Source organism: Tribolium castaneum, chromosome 10, assembly GCF_031307605.1.
Source record: "Tribolium castaneum strain GA2 chromosome 10, icTriCast1.1, whole genome shotgun sequence".
NCBI lineage: Eukaryota > Metazoa > Arthropoda > Insecta > Coleoptera > Tenebrionidae > Tribolium > Tribolium castaneum.
The window spans coordinates 1543855-1556450 of NC_087403.1; the positions used below are offsets into that span (position 1 = coordinate 1543855).

Genomic DNA, 12596 nt, shown 5'->3' on the forward strand with positions numbered 1-12596 from the left:
TAAACGTATTCACACTATCATATTATATATCCTTCTTCCTTTGCAGTCGTTTAGTTACAAATGTTAACTCACGTTTCACTTAGAGCAACCGCCGGGAGTTATTTACCTCTTTCTGGCTAAATCAAATTCTGACAAAATTTTGCAAATACTCGTGGAAGTCGGACAGTTTGTCAAACACACAGAAGGAAATGGAATTTCAGTGACTTGTCACAGGTGATCGATTTGGGCAAAAATAGAAAGCAATTTTACTAACTGAATTAGAACCGAAATAACAAGCTAGGGTCGCTGTAATATCTGTTTCTGGCAATTAGTTTCGCGTATTGGTGTCGGGTTACGTTGTTAAACCCACACGGAAAAGTTGCGAAATGCGTGGAACAAGTGAGCTGGATTTGTAGGGGAAGATGTTCGAAGCAAACTGGGTTAAAAAATAACTTAAATCGTACATTATTGTTTTAATAATGTCAGACTAACACGAATAGCACGAACGAATGCACACGTATGCGGTATTAAAATATTATTTCGAAGAAAATTTGATTTTCGTGGCTAGGATTGCCTCGAGTGCTTTATTGAGGTTGTACCTAATTCCGCGACAAGCAAGCGAAATGATGTTATGTTGCTATACGGTGGAACATTGATAACTTTCCTGATTCTCAAAACAACACTTCAATTCTACACTTCGTTTAAGTTCCAACGCAACTTGATCAAGTCGCTTCTAACGCTCCAATAAGTTAAGGTCGAGTACAGGCCCAAAGAACCAAAGGAGATGACGGTTTAAATCTGATCTGTCGTATTGATCTCTTTGCAGGTGACAGTCTAACGGGAAAATTAATTATTGCTAAATTTGCTTTGTTTTATCTTGAAACTCATTACCTCAGCACAGTTTGTAAACCCCTATATAGTGATTAATTTTTACTTTGATCCAGGCTTTGAAATATTTATACTATTTTTAAATAAAACGGATCTGTCCGCTTTTATTAAAACTCTTTTGAATAATGGATGCAAATTTGAACAAAGCGCCCCATTTTTTCCCGATACAAACGTCTTCGTCAAAAGAATAGTCTAAACGTAATTTGTGTGTAAAATATCCGAGTCTAAGTAATATAACGGCATCAGAGCAAATCGTTTTAGAGCCACCACCCCCAGTAAACGAAGTTATGTAGTTTTACGTGTTTTGAGAGAAGGAGGGCCGAGAGTTATGCAAATCACTTTCCAACATATAAAATTTATTTTTATCACATAATTGCGGCCCGAAATTTGGACAACTTCGTTAAAGTGATTAAAAGGGTTCCGCGCTTAAACTAGTACTTGAAGGAAACGCGTGATTTGTCGTTTTGCTTGCCAGAAAAGCGAATTTTTTCCCACATAACTTGACTGCCGCCTGAATTATTAATACCGCGAGCTGAAAATGCATCACTTCCACTTCTGCTGCTTGTTTATATTATTATGCAATGAAATTTTGAGCGAATATGCGGATCTCGTAAATTTTCAGGTCTGAAATGAACCATAACCAGGTATTTTCTAGCAAGATGCAACCATCGAGCTCAAATAAAGGCGAGATTCGCATTTCTATGCCTTGCAAATTGTGACTGGCGACGATTATGAGAACACAATTAAGTCATTTAGCAATTTTCACGTGAACATTATTGACACGTAAAATGCAATGTCCGAACTGGATTTATTGTTAATAAATCCCGAAAGCAAATTGCTGTTGCACGAGATTTATAAACTTGGAAGATGTCAGGTAAAATTTCAATTAAAAGTTGGAGACGTCGTACCAAACACATTCTACAACGTCTTATGAAACGTGATATTGCAGAAAAAATCGTACTTGAAAATAACAAAACCGCTGAAATTCGAGATCATTGTCGAAAGTTTCAATTCGGCGACATTATTATAATCACCGTCTAAGAGAGAAAATTTTGCGTACTTATAATGGGATGTTTGAACAGCGTTCCTACCGCTATTTAATTGTGCGGCGTTTCGTGATGTGTCTATTGTTTAATTGTTAGGGGAGTCTTGTGGTTGCTCTCTAACAACTTTCATTTTCGGCGGAATTATTCAAATTGATTTAATTTGTTCACTGTTTACATGACAATACACGAATTTATTTCGCCGAATTTTTGACTTAACTACACATTATGCTAATTTCCAACTACACCGGAATACGCAACTCGCTTGCCTCCTTTTTAATAGGATTAAGCTGAACGCTATTTTCTTTCAAACTTCTAACGTCAATATGATATTTGAGAAGCTTTCTAATGGGACCAAATTTATCCCCGGCCTTATAAAATATCAGGTTTGCGTATTCACTCTTCTTTGTATTCAAATTGAGCTTTCATTTTTATTTAATAAATTTTGGATGAGTGAAAAAATTCTAGAAGAAAGGGTTAAGTGCACGATAGAGTTGTCTGAATTATCCAAAAAGGGAAACCTAAAACCTCACGACAAACCCAGCTCACAACCGATGTCTACAATTTTAGATTCATAAAAATAATCCCCAATACTGTTTCACGACAGTTATTGCTATCTACTTGAAAATCCTCCCACGTACACACTACCACTTTTTATTACTATTTTCTTGAATCCTCTGTACAGTACGGTCGGAAGATAATGCCAACATAAACGAGTTTCTACGAGTTACTACTAAAATAATTAAATTTCGTACAAACTCTCTGTCCAAATTTGTGTGAATAATTTTCTAATTAAGTTGTAATTTGATAATTCAATTCCTGTATATGGTGTGTTTACAAATTATGATAATTTGTTTGTTTGTTGATATTTTTGGGACAGCATTAGCTAGAAATGACCAGCAATTTACCACAATAAAATTAACATAGGAAATCTATAACCACACTTGGCGTAGTCTCTTGATATCAACTGTCATAAATAGAATTTTTGGTGACAAATATCCGACGTATCACGCACGCCGCAAAATACCGGACTAATACTTTTAATAAAAATAGTTTTGTTGTGATATTCGATGATTAATAATTCTGTCGAAAATAAGCTTTTTAAAAATTCACCAGCGGTGGAACCTTTCATGATTTATTAAATACTCCCTTTTGCGATAAAATTCCAAATGTATTGGTTTGAACAAATCCGATAAAAAAATAAAAGCTCACATTAAAAAAATAATAACGTTTAATCTCCCCCTCAATTAAAAAAATCACAATTAACGAAATCTGCTTTCGCTCCGCTCGGATTTAGCTTGACTTTAGTGTGAATAACATTCGCAATTTTGGTTATCATTTCTGTTCTTATGACTGTTCTGTTCCTTCTGCTACATCACTCCGTAACAGGCAATTCCGGAGTTCTGGATGCTCTCACATAAAGTACTCGATATATCATTGAATCCCAAAGCACGTCCTAAAAAAATGAAACTCCAAAGCATGTAAATTGTAATGACTTTGGAAAAGCCATTATAAACAAAAGAACTTCCAGTTTGACCGGAAATGGAAATTGTGGTTTAAAATTGAGTTAAAGAGTTATTATTCATTCGGACAAACCGTCACTTCGTTTCAAAGATAAGAAAGAAATACAACGGGAAATCGAGGAAATTTGTGTTGTTCGCTTTAATTGATATCCTTTGTAATTAGTCTGGTATAAAAGTGTTGTGTAGGAATCAATACCTTTGATCCTCTCGGAAGCTTCCCTTACAACAATTAGACCGATAATGATTTTCTTTCACAAAGGTTTTCGCCTCCAATGCTAATCTCTACGTCAGATAATCACAACACAGACATTTCCCTTACTTTTGTCTTTTTGTTGTGTTTTACTTCTAGTTGAATTCAGGTTAACGTCAACTCAGCACTTGGCTCGAAATAATTAATGTCGTTTAACAAAAGAGACCGGTTATTGATGCAACGAAACGGCTTCACCATTTCAAATTGGCAAACACTTGTTAGAAAACGCTCGCTCAACGTGAATATATTATATTAATTGTCTCGTCTAACACATGTACCGCCGATTGTTTCTCCAGACACCTCGCAAAAAGCTCGTTCTTTCGAGCTTAGGAGCGTTCTACTAAAGGTTAACAGACGTGATTAGGAAACACTGCTGCGTTCCATATTACGAAAGGTTAATAACAAAGTGGTTGCGGTCCAACCTTTCTATGACCTAGCGCGATAAGGTCTGTGCTTTGTAAGCTAGGTACGCGGTGTCTCGCGAGGAGCGCCCTCTATTTGCCCCTCTCCCAAACCCTATATTGGTATAGCTTGTGCTTATCTTAAACACTGCCACTCTACATGCCGAGATATTTCGAATTAGACTTTTCCCCTTGTTTTTTCTGCCTGACAAAACAATATAATTTATTAGAGACGCAGTCCTCGTTGCCGGTGTTGTTATAGTTTGAGCGTGGATTTGTGTGCATTTTTCATAAACAATAGGTTAGGTAAATGAAGAGTTTTAATATTGTATGGCGCAGTCGGTAGGAAGTTGCATGCCGTCGCTCAACTTGTTTAAATAAAAGGAGTCGTACAGCAAAGTTTGTTGTGTTTTCTATACAAGTCAAAGCAATAAAGCTGAAGAGCGTTTAAATCAACAAAAACAGCTAGTTGGAGAAGAATAATTAAAATGAGATTAAACGTGAAGTAGACGGTGATATGGCCTTCATGTATTATGCGCAGTTTGTCACAGTCAAATGGACTACTAATGTTAGTAGCTATTAACTTTCATTATGTATACGACTGTTAAGTTGCAGTCTATGTATAATGGTATAAAACGTCCGCCTGATACTAGGGAAGTGAGAACATGTTATACCTCACGGTTCATGTTTGCTGATAAGTTATCAAATAATTTGAGCGAAATACGAATTTTACTCCATTTTTATGTAAATGAGCGGTTTTCAGCTAAATTAAACAATAAATGAGGGGAACCAAGCCGCGGATTTAAAAGCAAAGATTTAGTGTGTATGGATTAGGTATTTTCTAGGGACTTATGGGGGAAAATATTCAAATTGCGGTGAATTGATTATGCGTTGGTTGATATTTTCAATTTAAGGTCGTCATGGTGACTTAGTCTTGCTCGCCTGGTAACGGAATCCCACTTAACACGAATTGAATAATAATAAATTATCGCCTCACCCCTACAAATACATATGTTATTTTCTAATTTAATTGAGTAATAACTCATGACTGTGAAGAGACGCAGCTTCAAGCTAAACTCACATTTCATTGTCAACCGATGTGATCTGTTTGCTTACAATTTATCAAAATATTATTGTGTACAGAATATACATCAGTTTAGAAAGCTTCCCCTAGAGAAACATCTCAGTTAACTTTGTAGTACGTCTAAAATTATATCACAATATTTTCTTGAATACTCCTTATCGACTTCAATTAATCTTTCCATTTATTTATCAAAATTGATTTTTATTGTTTGTAACGCTTACCTGGAGGTACCACCAGATTCCTCCTTTTTTCGCCAAGAATCCATTAACATTGATGATATCTCCCGACAAAAAACCTGCACGCAAACACCTTTTCCGCTAGTTTCCTTATCGACGTTCCTCCATCAATAATTGATTAGTCGTCTTATTGTTTTATGTAAACACATCGACTTATCAACCCCTATTACTGCTTCAACAGCTCAAGCACGAAACTCTCCAATCTGGCCAAAACCCGGCGCATCCACCAAAAATACAAGCACTTGCTTAAACGGTTGCTTAGTTACTCTGAGATAAGATCAATTTGCCTCCATGTATTTAATTTACCAAAGTGTATTTGCTCGAATTTTCAATAAGCAAACACACACGACGAGGTATTTCTATACCAATCTACCTAAATTTAAACCAAATAATAAATGGCACGCTATTTTTGCATTTATGGTGAGTCTAAAAAAAGCAGCAAAGTTAAGTGACTCTATTCTTAGATTTGATTCACAAAGTCAAGTTCATACAGTGTAAATTTTTCCGCAAGTGCATTTTGGTGGATGCGCCGGGATAATATTAAAAATTAGTTACCTTCCGTGTTTGACGCAGTTCTTATCTCAACAAAAATACATTCGCCTTTAATTAGGACGAAATGTTGGCGAACAAGATTGTCTGATGGAGAAAGTTGATAATTGTCATTATTCAAAGGTTTGTACAGTTGGGATGACATCCATCAACACAACCGCTTCTAATTTGGAAGTTTTGGAGTTTGGACCGGTGGAAAATTGTTTTTGTGTTAAGTAAGATTTGATAAGGAGTGTGTGGAAGTTTTTGCGAGTGTAACGAGAGAAATAAAGTGTCGGAAAAGTGGGTCGCCATCTATTTATTAAGGCGTAAGCGCCTTATCTGCTGCAAGAGATCAAACAATGGGAGACGGTTGACACCTCATGGTCATTACAATAATTTAGAGCATCTTCAACGCGAGCCGTATTTTTCCGGGAAGTTCAGTGAGACAGGTTTTTGTTCACTTCACATTAGTTTTTCGTAATAATGGATTAAGGTTATTGTATGACCGCAAAGCGGCAGCACCGTACCACGAGTCCTGGTAAAATAAACATTACGGAGTACATTGTATAGCGCTTTTTGTTTTCCGTGCGGCGGTGTAATTAGTTAAACGCGCAGTGCTCATAAACGCTGAAGTCGCTGGCACGTATGGGTTAAGTCTAAACGTGTCGTATTTTTAAAACAAATCGATATTACTTAATCAACAAGCGAATGCGCACAAATCGACTCAAACATTTCTATCGCTTAATCTTAAACGGATAAAACATGACTAACAACTTCCTTCACGGATGTTCATACTTCATATTTCCAAACGTCGGTTTATATTGTAATGAAGAAACCGTAAACCATCCGCATAAACTTAAGCCGTAAACTTTTTACGACGTCTTACCTATTACATTGAATCATTCTAATTTTCTCCCACTCGCTGCAAATTTATTTAAAATCTGATAGTTTAACTCTACAACACATTAAATAATTCCATTCAACTGAAACTTTATCTGCGCCCGTCTTCCGACAACCGCGCCATCTACAAATTGTCTCCGTTTGCCCGACTCAAAAAAATCATAATAAAACTTCCCCAGAAATGGGTCAAGTTAAATTATGCAAACCAAAAATACCCAATTCAATACTGTTAAACTTAATTTTACGGAAAAACTTCCAAACTTAAACTACCTAACTTCCATTCAATCTTTCAACTGAAACTATTTCAAACTCAGCATAGCCAAAGAAATTTCCATCAGTCCACACATTTTAATAATAAAACAAAACGCTATATCAACAGCAAAATTTACAATCCGTTTGCTCGAAATGAAACAGACTAATTACAACTTAAGTCAAGTTTCAGCATGCAACTTTCTATATCATATTATGCATTTAATATTAAGTGTGGAATGGAAAAACGCACGCACATAACTGTTGATAAAAGAGAAATCGATAGCAAAATACCAAAGATTAGTAAATTTCCAATTTGTTCCTTTTATAAGTCGTTTAAATTTTTCGGGAAGTAATGTAAGGATCAAAAGCTTTCCTCTAAGAAAAACAATTGAAAAATTGCTTTTTCCACACTTTCCCTTCGCACCTTGTTATTGTTAACGATTTCTGATCGGTTCGCTTAACTCGACAAAATAAATAAGAGTTTACTTTTGAAAAAATAATACTTTTCCAGATGCAAACGTAATGCAAGAGTGGCTTTGCATATACGAGGATTAAACCTGGAGTAATACTGGAAAATGCTGCTCGTTTTGTTACATTTATTCTGATCCCCTACCTACAAGACTATTAAAAATATTAGGGACAGATTCATTTCTTTTAATTTGAAAGAATTTCCGAGAGTAATGAAATTGCAAAACAGAAAATAATTTGATTTTATCCACTTGTGCGTTTAACAAAAGAAATATTGTCTGAAGTTGAAGGAATGTAAAGTATTTGGTACAAAAGACAACAGAAATCGAGTACAAAGAAGGCAGGAGTTAAATTGGATGACCTGCCATATAGATTTGACGGAGAAAGTTATAAACATAGCTTATATTAATTTGAGTGGTTTTTGGGCATCTGGTGGAAATAATTGTTGTATTTCGGTCGCATTGTGACCCATTCCTGGGAGCATCTCACTTGAAAAAGCGTGAAATTACGAGTTAAAAAGAATGCAGAAAGTGGCATAGTGGTCTCTAGAGTGAAGAGAAAAGCCAGTTCCGTTGTACACAGACACTTCATTATCATTGCGGCATCCTCGTTTGTAGTATGTTATATCATGGAATATTTGAAGCCTCAGCAAAAGGCTGAAATTTTTATCGCGTCGGGGATATTCAGATATTGCACATCAAATAAACACGCCGTTCCTCGCGCCCATCCATATAATTGATCTCCCTTCTTACTAGTCCTCTAACGTCGTCAAATCCCCCGCGCTCCATGCGTTTTACTTTGTAAATTGTAATTTACATACGCTCCTTATTATCTTGTGTATACTTCAAATGTATGTGAAAGCCACTTCGTCTTAACCCATGCTCTACCGCAGTCTACTCTACGCGGAAAATCAACATATCATATATTAAACCCGGATGAATCCGGGAGAAAAGCTCGCCATGATGAGAAACAGAGATTTGACTTTTTAATTACACACAAGCACGCAGATCCCAACTTAACCATTATCCGCACATAAACATAACAAGTCTTATCTTAAACTTTCTTTGTTCAACAACAAAAAATCCCCACGTAAGCCAAAAAGACGTCGTTTGTTTTTGTTTATATTTAGAATTACGATGCTCGATACCGAGAAAGTTTGATACTGCTCCAAAGTGTGCAAATAGATCTCCTGACTTTGAACATAAAATTTAAAGAAACGCCAACAAAACGCTCACAGCTATTTTCAATTCCTTTCATCAAAGACCTACTTATCCGAAAATTAACATCCAATACACAAAAATAATAAATGAGACGTTTTAAAAGGAAGGATGTGGAAATTAAATTCGATCTATCCTTAACCACGTGTCATTTAAAATTTAGCGTTCTTTCTTGTTTCAGACATCGCAGAGTTATTATTTACGCATTGTTCCCGTCTACGTCTAAAATGCCAGAAGCGGGGTTTCAATTATTAAATTGCTATAGTTTGACTGTTTCAAGAATCTTCCAAATTAGACGAGATTTTTTCTCAAAGCCATTAAACGCGTTTAATAACTTTATATTTGGCTATTAATATTGTTAAAGCAGATAGCACTCAAAGGCGACGCAAAAATTCAACTTCCGCCTCTCATATTCGCCTCTTTAAGTTTGTAATTTATCTATCATCGATAATATTGAAGAAGGGCCTACCCTTGCATAAGTTTCGGTTGTTTGGAAGGGTGGCGCATAGGACAGGACGTGAAGTCGTCAACTCTAAAAAGCAAAAGCAAAACTCCTCCAGATTTGCGTCGTCACAAAGATAAGTCTTTTTTTATTAAACTCGGGAATAAAACTTTCCAAAAGCTCCACTCATAATTTTATTATTTTTCTAGTCTCATCAACTCGCAAATATCGAATTTAACTTGCGATGCATTTAATTTTGATAAAACAATTTCCCGTCATGGGAAATACCACCTGACGGAACCGAAAGTTTAAAATTTTCTGAATGATTTCGTTTTTCTAAACTTTGATACAACTGACTGAAAAACACAAAATTCGCTCCATACGGAACTAATGGAATATGTCGTTTTAAAGTTTTATAGTTGTATAAAACTCGGATTGCTGGCAATAGTCTCCAAGTAACAATAAACAACGAACGAGGAAAGAATTATTTGTTTTTATACGAAACGTAATAAGAGAAAAACTCAAAATATCAACTATGATAATAAAAGAAGAAAGTAGGTACATCAAACAGAACATATATTTTTTCTCACAAATATACTTCCGTGTCGTAATAATTTTACAGAAAATATAAAATTTTCCACGTCGGAGCAAAGTTCTAGAAATCAATGAAATTCCAAATTGTGTACATTAGATTAATGTGCTCGGGTGGTTAAATGTTTTACGTTTAGATAGAGCGAAAGCAAAGAAGGGCAGTGGAATCATGAGACAAACAAACACATCAAGTTTTTGTCCTTTAAAGCCGAGTAAACGAATACTTTTAAGTGCTCTTTGTTTGTCAGGTTAATAGCATTAGGTTGCAAGCGAATTGAACATTGAAATAAATAAAATATGCTTTTAAGTTGTGTCAATAATCAATATTGTCAAAGTGAAAAACTAGCCCAAGGAACAGTGTTTCTTTAATTTGACAAAACATTTGTTCGCTAGTAATGCAATTAGGCGGAGTAGTAGCTGTGTTCGCGTTCGTCAGAATGAGCTCAAGTATCGACACGGACAGCCCCCTAACATCAAGTCGTCGGCTACACATGAATGCGTCGATACAGGGTGAAGAGGTCGGACGTAACAAGGGTCAATTGTAACAAATCAGTGCAGATTTAAATCACAAACCGGTTTCGATTATTACCAAACCGGTTGTTGCACGCCGTCAGAACCGGTTTATAATTAAACAAAACCGGTTCTGCTGGTCTTAAGCGTCGGAGGCTAAATAAATAAGGATGGCGGTATTAACATCATCCTGACGAGTAGCATGCGAGTGATTTAGCCTAATATCCTCTATCATTACCGGTTGCGCTCACGTTTAGTACGTCGGCTTATTTTTGATAAGTTCATTCCGTAAATTATTAAAGACGTAATCCCCGGACGGCGGACAACTACTAAAGTACATATGAGTAACCCCCATGCGCCAATTTAGCCTTCTCCCAAACACCTCCATATGCTCGAGAACAATATCAAAGTCGGAAAACATATTTACGAAGTTAGTGGTGTACAAGACGTGAACTCGGGACACATAGTGAATATCAAATAAGAAGTTGAAGACTTCAGTAGCAGCTGGCAACGACCTGTCAACCGCATTTCTCGCTGGTCCTTTCTAAGCGTCCCACCTCCCTGCGGCTACGGTATGACGCGAATCGACAATTTCAAACTATCCTTCTCCCTTTCTAAACTCGTTTTCTTTAAATTGTGCACGAAACCTATATTACATGCCACCTTTGTCATCCAATCACTGATCTATCACCGCCACCGAAATAATTGCTAAATAATTCCACCGGCCCCAGCTGCCGACAAGCGCCTCCACCATTTCTAGCCTCAAGAAACCCTCTTTTTACAAACAGATTCGGCGACCCTCCCAAATCCCAAATATATGTAGATCTAGAGCGATTACATTACAAGAACTCATTTTTAATGTTACTTCACATCCGAATGCATGCTGAAAATTTTAATAAAGAAACTTCATTCACTGTGTGTAGCTAAATTTATGCAAACATTTATTACAACTGAATTGATCCATGGAAAGACATTGATTTCGAACGTAAAACTGCACAACAGTTGTAGATTATAGATCAACAACGAACTAGGAAACACCAAGATAAAGATTAAAGTCTTTAATTTGTTCGAAAGCAAAGAGATGTAGCGCTGTTTGAATATCGAAAACTACGGTTTGTGTGACAAATGCCGAAGTTTTTGCGCTCGTACATTTTTGATAGGAAATGTATCAATAGAAAGTATGAAAACATCAGCTATTGATTTATACAAAGTAATACAGTTTACATATTTAATTAAAATTTCCAATTTTAAGCCCCCTTTATACCGATAACTTTAATAAAAACTTCATTTCCGTACTCGTTGAAATTTTAATTTGAAATATTGCCTACGAACGTGGCTCATTTAAAAAACAAAGCTAGTTCAAAAGAGTCGTCTTCATGCAGGCATTTGGTGTTTTAGGTAATTCAAGATTCATTAATGAGTGAGAGGAATTAATGATTTACGCTGTAGTAAGAGTGTTGAATTATGAATATAATTATTTATCAATAAGTTTAGTGGTGTGTAGAGCTGTATTGATTTGAGTTAATCTATTAGAGGGGATTATGGAGAAACCTTTCGTATTCAAGTTCAGGTGGCCGTCGACAGGGATTTCACGCGGGCAATGAAATAAATCGACCTATTTTGATCACTCACTAGAGATACTATCCCCGGTTTTTCCTTTTGAAATTCCAGGAGAAAAAATTATAATAAAAATTTAACACACACTCGCATTTTAAATTAGAGCACGAAATTAAGTAGCAAAAAATGCGAAGTAAAACTTTTTAAAATTAGGTTTGCAGGAAACAACGCAAGTATAATGTGTTTATACAGAAAAAAGCAACATTAGGAATAATTTACAAAGTTTATCCTTAATTGCAGCAAAATCATTTTTAGCACCAACTGTAAATTTTTTATGGGTGCTATTACACATCTTTATTGTACAAAACTTCAGAACATACCTGTATAATTAAATTGCACGGTCATTAAAAATTTTACTACGAATAAATTTTGGAATTTCTTTATTTCAGCCCGAAAACAAGTCCGCTATTTTCCGGCAAGCCCCTGTACTACTATTAAAAATCCTACAGCCCGGAAAATGAAACAAAATCCATTAATCACATATTTCGTTTTCTATTAATTAACATTGCATGATTAATTACAATAATTAATGGCGCCAATTTACGGTGTCAATCGTATCGTTATTAATTTTTTAAAGCTGCGAAATAGAGCCACCCGTTGGCGTTTTTAATGTCAATTTAGTCGTTTTTTGGCCGGACTCGCACCCACACTTCAGGCAAACTTT

At 35.8% G+C, this 12596-nt stretch overlaps 1 protein-coding gene across 15 annotated transcripts in view; it reads right to left on the minus strand.

Moving 5' to 3' along the window:
• The window catches only part of LOC100141763 (agrin), a 100371-nt gene that overhangs the window by 51169 nt on the left and 36606 nt on the right, over positions 1–12596 (minus strand). The gene's annotated exons all lie outside the window — the stretch shown is intronic.